This window comes from Rutidosis leptorrhynchoides, chromosome 1 (genome assembly GCF_046630445.1).
Source record: "Rutidosis leptorrhynchoides isolate AG116_Rl617_1_P2 chromosome 1, CSIRO_AGI_Rlap_v1, whole genome shotgun sequence".
Classification (NCBI taxonomy): Eukaryota; Viridiplantae; Streptophyta; class Magnoliopsida; order Asterales; family Asteraceae; genus Rutidosis; species Rutidosis leptorrhynchoides.
The window spans coordinates 153179542-153199542 of NC_092333.1; positions in this window are offsets into that span (position 1 = coordinate 153179542).

A 20001-nucleotide genomic window follows, 5' to 3' on the forward strand; every position below is an offset into this window, starting at 1 on the left:
AAAAAGTTCAAAAAAACATTAATAACTAGTATAATGTCTTTTTTGGCATCCTAACGACCACGAATGGCAATAAACTTTTCGAGAGTCTTGATGTTAGGGTCTTTTTAGAGTGATCTTGATAATTTCAACACAATCTAAAATCAAAGGTTATGCGCCGCCAAATGGTACTCCATTTGGCGCGGCGACGCATATTATATATATAAAAGAGTATTTAATGATGTAACATTAGATTCAAATTTATATGTGTTATACATAATTACATTGTGAGTAAAATAATAGACCTTAAAACAATATTTACCATGTTAAGTCATGCATACAAAAAGAAATAATATGATATAAATTCAAAACTATCAAAAGAGCGTCTAATATTTAAAAAAAAAAGCATAATTAAAGGTTTTCGAGGCCTAATTTCAAAAAATATTTGGGACAAACTGCCTACGGCAGTTTGCTAACGGATAGATCTCGAAAAAATACACGCTTTAAGAAAACACGATTTATAAAAGGTGACTAAATCGGAGCTACGAGTCAAAAGATACGATGGATCAAACATTTTGGCCAAAGACAAAAAACACCAAGCACCACGAACCGTCGGGGGTGTTTGGTGCGTGGTGTGAATTTGTGAGGAAAGATGTCTTTTTCCAAATATAGACGACCACGAATGGCAAGCATGTTCAGAGAGTCTTGCTCGTTTGTCCGTTTTAGGGTGATCTTGAGAATTTTCAGCACAATCTGAAACCAAAGGTTATGCGCCGCGAAATGTTACTCCATCTGGCGGCGCATATTAATGATTTAAAAAGCATGTTTATGATGTGACATTATACTCAAAATTATATGAGTTATACATAATTACATTGTGAGTGAAAAATAATAGGACTTAAAACTATATATACCATGCTAAGTCATGTATACACAACAGTAATAATACGATATATATTGTAAACGTTCAAAAAAATATTAATAATGAGTAAAATGTTTTTTTCGGTATCCTGACGACCTCGAATGGAAATAAACTTTCCGAGAGTCTTGATGTTAGGGTCGTTATAGGGTGATCTTGATATTTACATCACAATCTAAAATCAAGGGTTATGCGCCGCCAAATGGTACTCCATTTCGCGGCGCATATTATTGATATAAAAAGCGTGTTTAATGAAGTGACATTAGAAACAAAATTATATGTGTTATATATAATTACATTGTGAGTGAAATAATAGGTCATAAAATAATATGTACTATGCTAAGTCATTAATACAAAAAGAAATAATATGATAGAAATTCAAAATGGTTAAAAGAGCGTCTAAAATTAAACAAAAAAGGCAAAATTAAAGGTTTTCAAGGCCTCATTTCGAAAACTATTTGGGACAAACTGCCTACGGATAGATCTTGAAAAAATACACGATTTAAAAAAATTGTGACTAAATCGGAGCTAGGAGTCAAAAGATATGATAGATCTAACATTTTAACCAAAGACAAAAAAACATCAACCACCACGAACCGTCGATGGTGTTTGGTGCATGGTGTGAATTTGCGAGGAAAGATGTCTTTTTCGGAATCTAGATGACCTCGAATAGCAAGGACATTCATAGAGTCTTGCTTGTTGGGCCGTTTTAGGTTGATCTTGAGAATTTCAGCACAATCTGAAACCAAAGGTTATGTGCCGCCAAATGTTACTCCATCTGAAAGCGCATATTAATTATTAAAAAGCATGTTTAATGAAGTGACATTGGACTCAAAATTATATGAGTTATACATAATTACATTATGAGTGAAATAATAGGGCTTAAAATTATATATACCATGCTAAGTCATGTATACACAAAAGTAATAATACGATATATATTGAAAACTTTCAAAAAAACATTAATAATGAGTGAAATGTTTTTTTTTACATCCTGAAGACCTCGAATGGCAATAAACTTTTCGAGAGTCTTGATGTTAAGGTCGTTTTAGGGTGATCTTGAGAATTGCATCACAATCTGAAATCAAAGGTTATACGCCGCCAAATGGTACTCCATTTCGCGACGCATATTATTGATATAAAATACACGATTTAAAAAAAACGGTGACTAAATCGGAGCTACGAGTAAAAGATACTATAGATTATTATTATTATTATTATTATTATTATTATTATTATTATTATTATTATTATTATTATTATTATTATTATTATTATCATTAATTATATTATTTTATTATTATTACCTAAAAAGCTATTTACAAGAGTGGATTCTCAACACTGATTGGCTGTTGTAATATAATCTACAACCTCATTGGCCACTGCACTGTTCACTTTTCACCTTCCATCTTCTTACACGTGCCAACATACTAAAGTTATTATCACTAAATCTAGCTACATCTATACCTTTTTAATGATTTTAGATTGACAGGTTTCTTCATACTTTCCACGTGTTGTTCAACAATTTAGTACTTCAAGCTACCCATATCCGCTGACCCTCATATGCTGCTTCCATATAAAAAAATTTTCGTTTGCTTCTTGGTTTTCCACAGTTGCTGACTTAACTTCCACTTCTTCATCAATAACTAACCTCACAGGTTCACAACCTCTTTTCTTTTTTCTTTTTTTTCTTTTTTTTTGCTTAGGCTTCATCTATTTTTCATATTTTGTTAGGTTTCAACAACTTACTTTGGTAAGATAATTATGGCAATTTTTAGTTCTTATATTTTTTTTCTATCATTAATAGAAGCTTTCAATACAATTTAGTAGTTTCTATTGTTCTTGGTTAACAGACAAATGTTATAGTGGTCGGTCGTTGCTATTTTCTCTAGCATCGAATGCCATGAGCGACCGCTAAAACATAAGTTGAAGAAAGAACTGGTGTTACATTCACCGTGCCTACCTTTATGCATCTTCTATTAGAGTTTTCTGAATTATTCAAACGTTGACTACTTTCTAGTCACTTAGCACTAATAAGTTTAGAGATACTTATAGCTGATATGCAGCCTATTTTCTAGTTTAGTTCAGCCTTTTTAGCTAGAAGTTGTTTCTTTCCGTTATGTAATTTTGCCTATTTAAAGGCTTCTGCTCAAGTTAATAAAGTCATAGAAAAAGAGTAACTTTTACTCACTAAAGCACTTTTGTATTGTCAATTCTCCTAACAAATTTGGTATTAAGAGCCAGGTTCTTTCTGAACTGGGCATTTCATTATCTACCTATTTTTGCAATAGCTATAAACACAACCTCTCTCAATGTATCTCAACCACCTATCCCAATTTTTAAAGGTGATTCATACGAATTTTGGAGCACCAAAATGAATACTCCTTTTTTAAGTCTCTAGATCTGTGGGATCTGGTAGAGAATGGTTATGTTGAAACTAGTGATGATGGTGAGAAGTCCAAAGAAAATCAAAAGCGTGATGCAGAAGCCTTGTTTATCATTCAACAAGCGGTGGAAGAATCCATTTTTTCAAGAATTGCTGCAGCAACAACTTCCAACGAGGGTTGGACTATTCTCCAAACCGAGTTTAAAGGATCTTCCAATGTACTCATTGTCAAGTTGCAATCTCTTAGACGTGATTTTGAAACCTCATATATGAAGCATGGCGAAACTGTCCAGGGGTATTTAGCAAGAATATCCTATGTTGTTAGTTAAATGAAATCTTACGGTGACAAGATAACTGATGAAATAGTAGTTGCAAAGGTGTTAAGGAGTTTGGAACCCAAGTTTGATCACATTGTTGCTGCTATGGAAGAATCCAAAGACCTGCCTAAATTTTCATTTGATGAACTAATGGGATCCTTACAATATCATGAAGTCAGGATCAACAGGTCTACTGTCCGAGAAGAAGAAAAGGCCTTTCAGATAAAGGGGGATCCAGAACCTTCATATTTACGTTCGAGAGGACGTGGAAGAGGAGCTACTAAAGGTCGGGGCCGAGGCCGTAACAACTCCCTTCATTATTCGTATTGCAACAAAAATGGACATTCGGATCAGTTTTGTTGGTCTAAACCCGAGGAGGCAAAGTATGCTGAAGAAGATGTTGAGGAAGAACATTATCTATTCATGGCACAAGGTGATCCAAAGGAAAGTATAAAAGAATTTTGGTATATCGATAGTGGTTGTTCTCACCACATGACAGGCGACAAATCAAAGTTTGAAATACTTGATGAATCAGAAAAGTCTCACGTTCGTCTCGGTAATGATAAGCAATTAGAAATTGAAGGAAGAGGTACAGCTGCTGTGAATGTTGCTGGTAAGAAAAAATTAATCAATGACGTCAATTTTGCTCCAACCTTGGCTCATAACCTGCTAAGCGTAGGTCAACTTCTTGAATCTGGTTACTCGGTATTGTTTGATGATAGTAAATGTGTGGTGAAAAATAAAGCTACTGGAAAAGTGGTTGCCGAGGCTCAAATGACATCTAATAGGATGTTCCCACTCGTATGTTCTAATGATATAGAATTAGCCATGATAAGAAAGACCATGGAGGAGACCGAGTTGTGGCATGTGAGATATGGACACCTGCACATCAAAGGTTTGCAGCTGTTACAAATGAAGCAAATGGTAACTGATCTTCCTAATATCAAGACACTTACACATATATGTGAGGGATGTGCACTTGGAAAGCAAACCAAACATTCGTTTCCAGTAGGGAAATCTAAACGGGCAACTCAGGTACTTGAGCTGATTCAAGCTGACCTATGTGGACCAATGAAATCAGAATCGTTGGTTGGAAGCAAATACTTTCTTCTTTTCATCGACGACTTTAGCCGGATGACATGGGTATATTTCTTGAAACTAAAATCTAAATCTTTTGAATGTTTCAAGAAGTTTAAGGCATTGGTGGAGAAGAAAAGTGAGAAATATATAAAAGTGTTAGGAACAGATAATGGTGGTGAGTTTCTTTCTAAGGAGTTCACTATTTTTTGTGAAGAAGAGGCCATTAAACGAGAGCTTACGGCTCCTTATACTCCTGAGCAAAATGGTGTGGCTGAGCGAAAGAATTGAACTGTAGTGGAAATGGCGAGATCGATGATGAAAGGTAAAGGCTTGCCTGACAATTATTGGGCAGAAGGTGTTGCAACAGCAGTATATCTTCTCAACATATCACCAACAAAAGCTGTTTGGAATCAAACACCATACGAAGTCTGGAATGGATGCAAGCCTTCGGTAAGTCATTTACGTGTTTTTGGGTGTGTATGTTATGCTTTGCTTACTGGTCAAAGACACAAGCTAGAAGAGAAGTCACAAAAATATATTTTTATTGGGTATAGTTCTTAATCTAAAGCTTATAGGCTATATGATCCATTGAGCAAGTCATTTACAGTTAGTAGAAATGAGATATTTGATGAAGAAGCCTCTTGGTGTTGGGACAAAAAGGTCGGTAAAGAACAAATAACTCAATTTGATTCAGAAGAAGATTGTAAAAGTGACAACTATTCCACTCCAACTAGTTCTCAAATTTCCACTTTTGAAAGTTCACCAGCCTCAACACCATTTAAAGCAAGTTCATCATCAAGCTCTCTTGAAGAGTCTGCTTCTGATGAATTAATTTCAGAAAGTTCGACTCAATTACACAAAAGTGAACGTGGAAGGATCCCTCGACGACGATTCAATATTGAGGGAGAAGTTAAAACACCATTGGCTTTTTTTGCTGGAGATCCAGTTACAGTGGAAGAAGCTATGGGAAAGCAAGAATGGAGAGATGCGATGAAGGATGAACTTATGTCCATTCAAAAAAATCAGACTTGGGAACTCGTGACTGAAAGGACCCGTCCTAATCCATCTGGACGAAGTCACCAACATCTGGTTCCATTGCGATGATCGACTCCAAATAATGTCTTTAAAATGAGCAAATGCACAGCGGAATGTTTCTTTCATACCTGAGAATAAACATGCTTTAAAGTGTCAACCAAAAGGTTGGTGAGTTCATTAGTTTATCATAAATAATCATTTCATAATTTTAATAGACCACAAGATTTCATATTTCCATTTCTCATAAACATACGTCCCATGCATAGAGACAAAAATATCATTCATATGGATTGAACACCTGGTAACCGACATTAACAATATGCATATAAGAATATCCCCATCATTCCGGGATCCTCCTTCGGACATGATATAAATTTCAAAGTACTAAAGCATCCGGTACTTTGGATGGGGCTTGTTGGGCCCGATAGATCTATCTTTAGAGTTCGCGTCAATTAGGGTGTCTGTTCCCTAATTCTTAGATTACCAGACTTAATAAAAAGGGCATATTCGATTTCGATAATTCAACCATATAATGTAGTTTCAATTACTTGTGTCCATTTCGTAAAACAGTTATAAAAACAGCGCATGTATTCTCAGTCCCAAAAATATATATTGCAAAAGCATTTAAAAAGGGAATAATGAAACTCACGCATATAAATATTGTAAAACAATTGATAAAGCATTTTGCATGTATTCTCAGCCCAAAAATGTAATGAGTAAAAAGGGAGTAAATGAAACTCACCTAATGTATTTTGTAGTAAAAATACATATCACGACATTGTACAAAAGTAGGGTTGACCTCGGATTCACGAACCCTTAAAGCTTTGTCTAAAAAGAATGCTCCAAACGGGATTCGAACCCGAGAACTCTCGCTCAACCGCAACATAACCTAACCATCTAAGCTGCCATGTTTTTCCGAAATCATTCACACGTTCAAACATATAAACTATATTAACCCGTTTACCATTTTCTTTTTATCATCGACATCATTCTCCCCCATTATTTTATGTTCAACGTTTTTATAAGCATCATAATCAAGTCATGATACTAATCATTGTCTAAATTATTATCATAAACATAATCATAATCCTATCTTTATCATAAAATCATCTTCATCATCAACTAATTACATATCATCACAGCTTCAAAACCTCATTATCATACTAAACCATCATCATCTTTCCTATCTTCACTAATCCTTATCTTAATCACGTTACTCTTGATTTTAATATCAGCAAAAACCCCCGTCGTCTTCTGACTCGGATTCAGGTTCCACATCAGATTCAACCAACGATGCACGATCAGACCCGTCATGAAAAAAATAACGCGTATATCATGATTATATAAGGAGTCGATTATTTAACGTATTCTTTAGCTACTTGCACCATTCATAATTGAATTAATAATCCTCTTTGTAATCCACTAAAAAAAATAAAGGTAAGTGGGTATTCCTCCTATAAGTTGGTCGGCTACTTTGCAAAAGGTAGCTTCATTTCGTTCTTTTTTTTTTATAAACAAGTGGTTAAATGGTTGGGTATGCGTCGACCAGCGAAAAGAAGAAAAGGAATGCACATGTGATTTACCTTATTGCTTTAACATCTAGCAAATGATTTACTTGAGTAGTATTTTGTCGGTCACCTTTACAAGTTATTAATTGAGATCTAATACTGTGTCACTAACCAACTGAGTTTAATATACTTGTTTAAAAAGCAAAGTGGTGTCTATGTCCTCCAATATAAACTTCATGATCGATGATTCCCCATAGAAATTGGGTTGAAACTTCCGGTAGCAGTAGCATCTTTCGTGGGTAGTTTGTGGTGGTATAGCGGTGATAGTTTTACGTCTGCAACAGAAAATAGAAACAGAAATGTGTAATAGCAGCAAAGAATAGTAGAAACAAGAAGGTGATGTTTCGTTTGTGCTTTTTAAAAAAATGGAAGGATGATGTTTCGGTGGTGTTATATATTGTGGAAGAAACGGAAAGTAATTAGAAGTAGGATTGGGTTTGTGGTGGTTTTGTGGTGGTTCAAACAACAGTGAAGGAGGGTGACGGGTTTCATGTGGTGGTCTCGAAAGGTGGTGAAAGTTGAGTCGATGGTGATCATATGGATTGAGGTATTTGTGGTCGATGGTATACATAAAGAAGATATGATACTTAAAGGTGGTGGATTGTGTGGGTGATCAACAAAAACAAGGATAATAGGTGGCGGCTTAGTAGCGTTGGTGAATGATGTCGGTTCAAGAAAAACAGAAAGTTAACTATAATGGTGTGTGGTTTGAAAACAAACATTAGAGCAAGCTAGTAGTATGAGTAGGAGGTTCTTGATGTGGATTACATAATGGTGTTCGTGAGTGCAGTTGAGGAAGACCGAAGGAGATGATTTTTGTGGTGGCATGAAGATGATCAAGAGAGATATTAGTGTTCAAATGGGTGATTTTAGTCGTGAGTTTTATTTCATAGTTTTTCTTCTTTTCTGATTTCTTTTTCTTATGAAGACAGTTGATTGTGATTTCAATTGATAGTGATATTGACGAGTTGAATGATTTCCTAATACATTGAGAAATCATTTATTTATTTATATATATATATATATATATATATATATATATATATATATATATATATATATATATATATATATATATTTTGGCGAAGGTGTATCGACAGGAATTATCACAAGGACAGAAAAAATATAATAAAAATATAAAAAGTTTGATATTACTGTAACAGATTTGTACAATTTATTCTGATATCTAATAATACTAGACAGAAACAAAATTTCCAGAATGTTGATGTGGATATGTAACAGTTTCAGCATCTATTCGTACATCTTTTAAATAAATTAATGAATATAAATATTATTTTAATAATACTTTTAATATTAATAATCATAATTAATAATACTAATAATATATATGAAATAAATAATTTCTGTTAATAAAAATAAATAGAAAAATGATAATACTAATCTTATAAATGATACTAATATTAATATTAGTTATAATAATATTATTAATGATTTGAAGAAAGAAAATAAATAAAAAATAATAATATAACAACTTATACACACCAAATTTTATATATATATTTACATATTTACACACCATTGTTCGTGAATCGTCGGGGATGGTCAAAGATTAAATGTATCCATGTAAATAGTTCAAAAATTTTGAGACTCAGATTAATAGACTTTGCTTATCTTGTCGAATTTATATAAAGATCAAGTTTAAATTTGGTCGAAAATTTCCGGGTCGTCACAGTACCTACCCGTTAAAGAAATTTTGTCCCAAAATTTGAGTGAGGTGGTCATGGCTAACAATAAAAATGTTTTCATGATGCATACGAGTTAATAAGTAGAGTTCTATTACCATAGTGTAATAAGGCTAAAATAATTTGAGTATTTGAAGAGTACGAATGAAGCTATCACAATTGAATGAATTGAAGAAATATAGTTTCGCCTTAACTTTTGACGTAGTCTTGGTTGAATTCCGGAATTCAAGGGATTTAAAGAAAATCTAGGAAATCTATAAGATTTGATTCTTCGACGAGTAAGGAAATTAAGATCTCTATAATTAAATACGGTGATATACCTCGATTACTCTGTCTGATATTTCCATTATAAATATACCTTTTTCGTTCCATTTATCTTCACCACTTTTATATTCAATTTCCAAATTCAAAAGATTTATGAAAATGCTTAACCCTGTTCTGATCCTTGTTCTTATTCTAACTATCGCAATGATTATTTTTCTTTTCCAACTCCCACCTGAAGAATTTGTTTATTTCTATTATGCTCTAGGGATTATTGTATTTATAATCCTCCCGTGTCTTTATATTACTACACGTACTGATATCCACAGTTTGTAATTTCGGTGTTGTCATTGGGCTTTATATTTTCTCTTATATTTTGGATCTCTTTGCCTTTTTATTATCCTCTCGACCTCTATTAAAGCGAGCAACGGTCCAGAATTCATAGATATAAATTTCGAAATGAACGTAGTTAATATTCTAAGAATGAAATGGTAATAACACGATCTTGATTCGTTAAATTACCATAATATTCGGCAAAGATAGAACTATCAAGAAAATATGTTCTTGATATGTTTATATATCAGATAAAATGTAAGAGTCGTGTAACATGGCACATGATGACGTTATAATCTGTGAATCATCATGTCCCATCTAAAAACTCAGCATGACTTACTGTAATATAATCACGTTGATCAAGTGTCATTATATTATACTAACTCATGCATCAGTTCCCAACATTACTTCAATAACATTCATGTTTTAAGCTCGAAAGTTTACAGAATATAGAAACTAATAGTTTCTATATGATGTGATACTGATAGCACGAAGAGATTAATGATTTCAGATAAGAATAGTTATGAAAATATCTTCAGAAATATCAAGGATATTTATAATGAAAGATACGATAATATCTTTGAATATCTAAGATCAGAGGATGATAGAAACTATTGTCTGCAAGGGTTTAGAGTAAAGAGCAAGATATTCACTAAAGACTTTAGCAGACATTGAATCATTTGGATTCTTTAAAGTCAAACTTATTCTTTGTGATTTGTCCACGGCTTTCTTCATAGTTTCGCATAATCTGCTTTTTGGTACTAAATTTTCTATTGAATGTTTCCAATATAATGATACACAGGAAGCACGAGGAGGTATATAATTTCGAACGAGAATATTTATGAAAATATCCTCAGAAATATCAAAGATATTGATGATGATATTTTGGAATTTCTAAGTTCGATGGTTGATGGAGAAAGATTTTCCGCAAGATTTTAACATAACTTCGGAGCAAAATATTCATTGAAGGTTTCATCGGATCCAGAATTATCTGGATTCTTTGAATATATGGTATGGTCCTTGTATTTGTCCTTGGTCTCCTTCGTGGTTAGCTCAATCCGTTTTTCAGTTTCAACCTTTCTGAGCTTTTCCAACATACTATGCTTTATCATCAAACTTCCGATGATTAAGGGCGTTTATAGTTGTCTATGATATCTGCTGCTTCATTCAGCTTTTTCAACATTCAGAGTATTGATTTGTGACTGTGTGCTTTTCAGAATTTCAGAATGAGAGATCGTAATTCTAAGCGATAAATGTCATACATATAACTGTTGATGTAGATATGATGTGAGTTTTCAAAGTACTGATTGCTGATTCCCGGTAATTGGTATGGCATTTCTCGTTACAAAATGTGGATGAGTATATGATAGGGTTTCAATGAATAAATATAATGATTTGTCAGAGAGATTTAAGTCAAGAAGCAACGAGGTTGCTGGTACGTCTGCTGGTAATATGGTGGAATATAAAAGAATTCTCCGGTATTAAAAGGGTAATCGTATATATCAGGATTTATAGTAAGGTTACTTCGAATGAAAAGTCGAAGTTGAATTGCTGAAGCTGTGACAAAATTGGCTAATTTGGAAAGGAATTGCAAAGTTATTTTTGGTGATAACAACGCCATAGGAGCTAGCACAGATACGTGTTAAACGTTTATACAAATTCTGAGAATTTTTCAGGTACATAACTATATGCGTAAATTTTTCCTTCCGTAGATAAAGTGCGGTTGATTCATCCTATCGATTGAGGCGTTTTCAAGAATCATGAAAGGTTTGAACGCAGATTGTAATCGTGAAGATACAAATGAGGTTTAAGACGAAATCAAGTGGCAAACTTGAAGAATTGTTTAGTTTCATATGTTATAATCAATATTTTAATTCATTTTAATTGTCCAGTGTTGGTAGTCCACAGTTGATATTCCACAGTAACAGTCCAGTAATTCATATATAATTTAATATATAATATTCGAATTGATTAATAAATATCGTGACCCGTGTACATGTCTTAGACTCGATCACAACTCAAAGTATATATATTATTTGATAATCAACCTCAACTCTGTATAGAGAACTCGATCATTACTGCATATAGAGTGTCTATGGTGATTCTAAATAATATATATAGATGCGTCGATATGATATGTCAAAACCTTGTATACATGTCCCGATATTTAAAGTGCGTAAAATAAATAACAGAAATTAAATGACGATAAATAAAGTGCGTAAAGTAAATAACAGAAATTAAATGACGATAAATAAATTTGCGAGAATGTAAATTGCGATAAATAAACTGCGATAAATAAATTGCGATAATTAAATGGTAATACGGAATTAACAGTTAGCTAGGAACAGTTAGCTAGGATTTTGTCAGCGTGGATTCTTAATAGAATTTCATATTGTTAATTAATCTGTTTCTAATCAATTTTTATTGTGTCCATTATTTCTTCATTATGCCACTTGTTGGATTCTGATAGGTCAAAATCCAAATACGTATTTGGATGAATATGGTTATTCGGTGGTGAACGGATTTGTATATCGGTGGATGTAAGTAGGATAGCATATGACTGTTGAAACAGATTCGAAGAACGTACAATGTAACTTATTAATGTGAAATTTAAATAGTCCTCGGGTATTACCTACCCGTTAAAATATTTTAACCATTAACAGTTTGTACAAGAGAATTTTTAATTACAATCTTTATGAAAACATATATACATATATATTTTCTTCAGATGTATTCATGGATTTAATGAGTTAATATAATATTAAACTCATTTGCTTTTCGGTTGGAACTAGAATAAATAATCTTTAAAACTTTAGAGATTACATATTCGACATGTCGAACGAAGATCATACTCAAAGTACAGATGATGATATTGAAGCATGGATTGTTGATGGTACTGGTGCTGTTATTGATTGTACTGTTGGTGCCGGTGATGTTGCTGAAGCTGGTACGTTTTGCACCATATTCTCAAAATTGATTACTAGAGCGCGAAGTCCGTTGACTTATTACTTCAGGATGATTGTCGGTTGGAACGAGCGGATGAATAAGGTTCAGAATTGTGGATAGAATATAATCTTGTCGAGTTACCCTGGAAATGAGACTGAAAATGGTGTCTCGAACAGGTTCGCCGGTAAACGCTTCAGGTTCATTGTCAAGAGGTGAATTCGGTTGGTGGAAGGGATTGCCTTCTGCGCATTTCCTTTAATTAAGTCGTCTATGAACCCATCAGATGAGTTGATAATGGCTGATTGGTTGATTCATGCCGATGACGCTGTTTTCGGAGCTCAGGTGAACATCTATGTCGGAATAGCTGTCGGAATAACTATCGGAATAGCTATCAGAATCTGAGGGACTCGAACTGGTTGCAGGATTCATCTCGTACGATCAGATGGAGGATTTTTGATAAGAAATAGGTTATAGGATGTAGATTAGTACCCTGCAATACATAATTTACATATGCATATATAATACTAAAATCCCATAAGTTACGGAGGAATCTACGGAAGTTGTCAGGCAAAGTTACAGTAACAGATACGCTAAGATATGAATTTATCCATACACTATTCATGCAATCTAGGCAGTAAGATATGTCTAGATTAAGAATGATAAGCAAGTGATCTCCTAAGAATGATAAGTAGGTAATTTTCGACATGAAATGATAAGCAAAACTTTTGACATGCAGACACGGTCGAAGTCCAGACTCACTAATGCATCCTAACGTATTATCAGTTAGACTCACTAATGCAGACCTGGTTCACTAAGACCACCGCTCTGATACCAACTGAAAGGACCCGTCCTAATCCATCTGGACGAAGTCACCAACATCTGGTTCCATTGCGATGATCGACTCCAAATAATGTCTTTAAAATGAGAAAATGCACAGCGGAATGTTTCTTTCATACCTGAGAATAAACATGATTTAAAGTGTCAACCAAAAGGTTGGTGAGTTCATTAGTTTATCATAAATAATCATTTCATAATTTTAATAGACCACAAGATTTCATATTTCCATTTCTCATAAACATACGTCCCATGCATAGAGACAAAAATATCATTCATATGGATTGAACACCTGGTAACCGACATTAACAATATGCATATAAGAATATCCCCATCATTCCGGGATCCTCCTTTGGACATGATATAAATTTCGAAGTACTAAAGCATCCGGTACTTTAGATGGGGCTTGTTGGGCCCGATAGATCTATCTTTAGAGTTCGCGTCAATTAGGGTGTCTGTTCCCTAATTCTTAGATTACCAGACTTAATAAAAAGGGCATATTCGATTTCGATAATTCAACCATATAATGTAGTTTCAATTACTTGTGTCCATTTCGTAAAACAGTTATAAAAACAGCGCATGTATTCTCAGTCCCAAAAATATATATTGCAAAAGCATTTAAAAAGGGAATAATGACACTCACGCATATAAATATTGTAAAACAATTGATAAAGCATTTTGCATGTATTCTCAGCCCAAAAATGTAATGAGTAAAAAGGGAGTAAATGAAACTCACCTAATGTATTTTGTAGTAAAAATACATATCACGACATTGTACAAAAGTAGGGTTGACCTCGGATTCACGAACCCTTAAAGCTTTGTCTAAAAAGAATGCTCCAAACGGGATTCGAACCCGAGACCTCTCGCTCAACCGCAACATAACCTAACCATCTAAGCTGCCATGTTTTTCTGAAATCATTCACACATTCAAACATATAAACTATATTAACCCGTTTACCATTTTCTTTCTATCATCGACATCATTCTCCCCCATTATTTTATGTTCAACGTTTTTATAAGCATCATAATCAAGTCATGATACTAATCATTGTCTAAATTATTATCATAAACATAATCATAATCCTATCTTTATCATAAAATCATCTTCATCATCAACTAATTACATATCATCACAGCTTCAAAACCTCATTATCATACTAAACCATCATCATCTTTCCTGTCTTCGCTAATCCTTATCTTAATCACGTTACTCTTGATTTTAATATCAGCAAAAACCCCCGTCATCTTCTGACTCGGATTCAGGTTCCACATCAGATTCAACCAACGATGCACGATCAGACCCGTCATGAAAAAAATAACGCGTATATCATGATTATATAAGGAGCCGATTATTTAACGTATTCTTTAGCTACTTGCACCATTCATAATTGAATTAATAATCCTCTTTGTAATCCACTAAAAAAAAATAAAGGTAAGTGGGTATTCCTCCTATAAGTTGGTCGGCTACTTTGCAAAAGGTAGCTTCATTTCGTTCTTTTTTTTTATAAACAAGTGGTTAAATGGTTGGGTATGCGTCAACCAGCGAAAAGAAGAAAAGGAATGCACATGTGATTTACCTTATTGCTTTAACATCTAGCAAATGATTTACTTGAGTAGTATTTTGTCGGTCACCTTTACAAGTTATTAATTGAGATCTAATACTGTGTCACTAACCAACTGAGTTTAATATACTTGTTTAAAAAGCAAAGTGGTGTCTATGTCCTCCAATATAAACTTCATGATCGATGATTCCCCATAGAAATTGGGTTGAAACTTCCGGTAGCAGTAGCATCTTTCGTGGGTAGTTTGTGGTGGTATAGTGGTGATAGTTTTACGTCTGCAACAGAAAATAGAAACAGAAATGTGTAATAGCAGCAAAGAATAGTAGAAACAAGAAGGTGATGTTTCGTTTGTGCTTTTTAAAAAAATGGAAGGATGATGTTTCGGTGGTGTTATATATTGTGGAAGAAACGGAAAGTAATTAGAAGTAGGATTGGGTTTGTGGTGGTTTTGTGGTGGTTCAAACAACAGTGAAGGAGGGTGACGGGTTTCATGTGGTGGTCTCGAAAGGTGGTGAAAGTTGAGTCGATGGTGATCATATGGATTGAGGTATTTGTGGTCGATGGTATACATAAAGAAGATATGATACTTAAAGGTGGTGGATTGTGTGGGTGATCAACAAAAACAAGGATAATAGGTGGCAGCTTAGTAGCGTTGGTGAATGATGTCGGTTCAAGAAAAACAGAAAGTTAACTATAATGGTGTGTGGTTTGAAAACAAACATTAGAGCAATCTAGTAGTATGAGTAGGAGGTTCTTGATGTGGATTACATAATGGTGTTCGTGAGTGCAGTTGAGGTAGACCGAAGGAGATGATTTTTGTGGTGGCATGAAGATGATCAAGAGAGATATTAGTGTTCAAATGGGTGATTTTGGTCGTGAGTTTTATTTCATAGTTTTTCTTCTTTTCTGATTTCTTTTTCTTATGAAGACAGTTGATTGTGATTTCAATTGATAGTGATATTGACGAGTTGAATGATTTCCTAATACATTGAGAAATCATTTATTTATATATATATATATATATATATATATATATATATATATATATATATATATATATTGGCGAAGGTGTATCGACAGGAATTATCACAAGGACAGAAAAAATATAATAAAAATATAAAAAGTTTGATATTACTGTAACAGATTTGTACAATTTATTCTGATATCTAATAATACTAGACAGAAACAAAATTTACAGAATGTTGATGTGGATATGTAACAGTTTCAGCATCTATTCGTACATCTTTTAAATAAATTAATGAATATAAATATTATTTTAATAATACTTTTAATATTAATAATCATAATTAATAATACTAATAATATATATGAAATAAATAATTTCTGTTAATAAAAATAAATAGAAAAATGATAATACTAATCTTATAAATGATACTAATATTAATATTAGTTATAATAATATTATTAATGATTTGAAGAAAGAAAATAAATAAAAAATAATAATATAACAACTTATACACACCAAATTTTATATATATATTTACATATTTACACAGCATTGTTCGTGAATCGTCGGGGATGGTCAAAGATTAAATGTATCCATGTAAATAGTTCAAAAATTTTGAGACTCAGATTAATAGACTTTGCTTATCTTGTCGAATTTATATAAAGATCAAGTTTAAATTTGGTCGAAAATTCCCGGGTCGTCACAGTGACCTACCTGAAGGTAAGAATGTGATTAGTTTGAAATGGATTTTCAAGACTAAGTTTTGTGCAGATGGTAGTATACACAAGTATAAGGCCAGACTGGTGGTACGGGGTTTTTCACAACAACATGGCATTGACTTTGAGGAGACCTTTTATCCTGTAGAGCAATTTGAGACAGTCAGACTTATACTTGCTCTTGCTGCACAAAAACAATGGAAGGTGTTTCAGTTTGATGTCAAATCTGCTTTTTTAAATGGCGAGTTAGAAGAGGAGGTGTATGTGAACCAGCCACCGGGATTCGAAAATTTGAAGGAACAAAATAAGGTTTATCGATTACGCAAGGCTCTCTATGGGTTAAAGCAGGACCCTAGGGCCTGGTACAACAAGATCGATAAATTTTTTCACGAAAATGGTTTCAAAAGAAGTCAACATAAACCGACACTTTATGTGAAGATACAAGGTACTGATGATGTTGTATTGTAAGTCTTTATGTTCATGGTATGATTTATACAGGTTCATCAATGCATCTGATATCCGAGTTCAACCAGTCCATGAAAAGGACGTTTGAAATGACGGATTTGGGTGAGCTACATTATTTTTTGGGTTTAGAAATTATTCAGACAGCTACGGGTATCTTCATGTCCCAAAAGAAATATATGGAAGATACTTTAAAGAAGTTCAATATGTTGAAGTGTAAAGTAGCAGCTACGCCAATGAACGTCAATGAAAAATTAAGTGAAGATGATGGGTCAGGAATGGCAGATGAAACATTGTACAGGAGTTTTGTTGGAAGATTTATTTATGTTACTCACTCTCGTCCAGATGTTGCCTTTTCAGTTGGACTGATAACTCGATTTATGCACAAACCATCAAGGAATCATTTTGGTACAGCTAAAAGAATACTTCAGTAATTAGCGAGTACAATGGAGTATGGCATTTGGTTTCGTAAAAATGATGTTTTTTGCTTAAAAGGATATACAGATAGCGACTGGGCAGGTTCAGTGGATGATAGACGAAGTACATCAGGAAGTTGTTTTCTTCTTGGTTTAGCTACCGTGCCATGGAGTTCAAAGAAACAAGCCACCGTAGCTCTTTCATCAACTGAGGCGGAATATGTAGCTGCTACATCAGCTGCGTGCCAAGCAATTTGGTTAAGAAGAGTTTTATCAGACTTGGGAGAAGATCAAAATGAGCCTACTCAGATTATGTGTGATAACAAATCTGCAATCATGCTTGCAAGGAATCATGTTCATCACAGTAGAACAAAACGCATAGAAATAAAACACCATTTTATAAGAGAACGGATAGCTGAGCAAAAGATCAAGTTAGAGCACTGCAGAACTGAAGAGCAAATAGCTGATCTAATGACCAAGAGTCTGGCCCAAAGAAACATGATCAATTCTGTTCTCAGCTTGGTCTTACCAAGTTTGAATAAAGGGGGAGTATTAGAGTTTTCTGAATTATTCAAACGTTGACTACTTTCTAGTCACTTAGCACTAATAAGTTTAGAGATACTTATAGCTGATATGCAGCCTATTTTCTAGTTTAGTTGAGCCTTTTTAGCTAGAAGTTGTTTCTTTCCGTTATGTAATTTTGCCTATTTAAAGGCTTCTGCTCAAGTTAATAAAGTCATAGAAAAAGAGTAACTTTTACTCACAAAAGCACTTTTGTATTGTCAATTTTCCCAACATATTCTGCTTCCATGATTTCATAGGATGTAAAGAGTCCAGTTGATGCAACTACTTACCGCCGACGGGCCTCACCACTTACCATGGTCCATGGAGTACACATGACCCTCTATCTCTGTATCGAAAGAAAACAACAATATTTTTTGCAGCCTATGTGTTTATTTGGTGTAGTTTTAAAACATATTTTTTCCAACTTGGTTGTTACTCGAAAGAAAACACCCAATTTTTTGTTTTTGTTCGAAGTTGGTTCTTAGAGTGACGGATCTAAGATATTTGAAGGATGCAGTGGGTAGAAAATGTGGTGATTGGAGTTATGAAGAAGATAAGAAGCAAAACGTGCCATAGATAATGTTGATGGAGATGTACATACTCACATCCACATATTATTGGGTTACGTGTTCCATTACAGTAAAAAGTGCACATATCTCGAAACTTTCTGTAAATTTACTCAATTTAACCGTATTGTAATTTAATATAAGACATCATCAAGCTATTAGTGCCATGAATGGAAGGTTAATCCAAGGAAAAAGGATAAGAATGGGATTTGCTAAATTTGAAAAAGGGCCAACATCATGCAACGAAAAAAGAAACTACACCTCTAATCCCAACCGTGCTAGAAACAAGTATAGTTATACTAACAGAAGGTATGAGTTTCCCACAAGAGATGATGAAAACAGAGTCATTCAACTTCATCTTAATGAAGAAAATACTGATGGCTTGGAGAGGACTGTCCTTCTCATTGACAAAGAAGAAGTGTCCAAGGAGACGATTGATGAATGGATTGTTTGTCGTAATGCATTGATCGATAAATTTTCTTTATGGGGAAAGTATGGGGTGATGGTTAGATGTGCTAATGAAGAAAGCTTGTTGGTGCAATTATTGACTTCGCAGGAGTTTGACCGAGTAAAAAGGGAATATGGATCTGAATGTGAACGTTTGAAAGATCATGGGATAAAACAAATGTATGTATATAAGTCTAAGGGGAAGTCCCTCTAGTACCAATTGGTTTTAGAAAAGGATGGACTATTGGGCTTATATTGCAGGACATTGTGTTTGGGCTATACGATCCTTAACAAAGCTTTCGTAACATTTGTCGTGGATCCACTCATATTTGTAAGAAAGGAGAGTTCTTGAAAGTAATTCTCATGAAAGATAGACGTGGCAAATACTCTAGGGCTGCTTGGATCGAAGTTAGTGGGATTCCATTTGATTACGGGTGTATGGAAAGTGTCTTGGCAGTAGTGCAGACCTTCGGAGAAACGCTTTATTTCTCCAAAAAATCCTATGATCTTACACAGGCAGCTTCTTTATTCGTGTTTATGGAAGTATTCGATCCGAAGGTCATCGATAAAGTGTTCATTACGGAGTTGAAAGATAAACAAAAAGCAAGATTGTGGGCTCACGAAGTAGGAAACGACTTCGATCCTAGGCCACATATTGACTCAGAAGATTTTGAAAGTTTACTGAAGAGATCAATGGTGTTGTTAATGAAAGGTTTCGTAGGATTTTTTTTTTTTGAAATAGTAATAATAGAGTTAAATGTTACAAAAATAGAAATGTTGAAATTTGTTTTATAAAACTAGTAAAACCGGAGTTTGGAACTCCGGTTTGTCTTCTCTCTCCTCATATTCCTGCCATGTGGCGTCCACTGAAAGTTACTGACTGAGGAGAGAGAACGCAAACCGGAGTTCCAAACTCCGGTTTCGGGTAAAAAGTGATAAACCG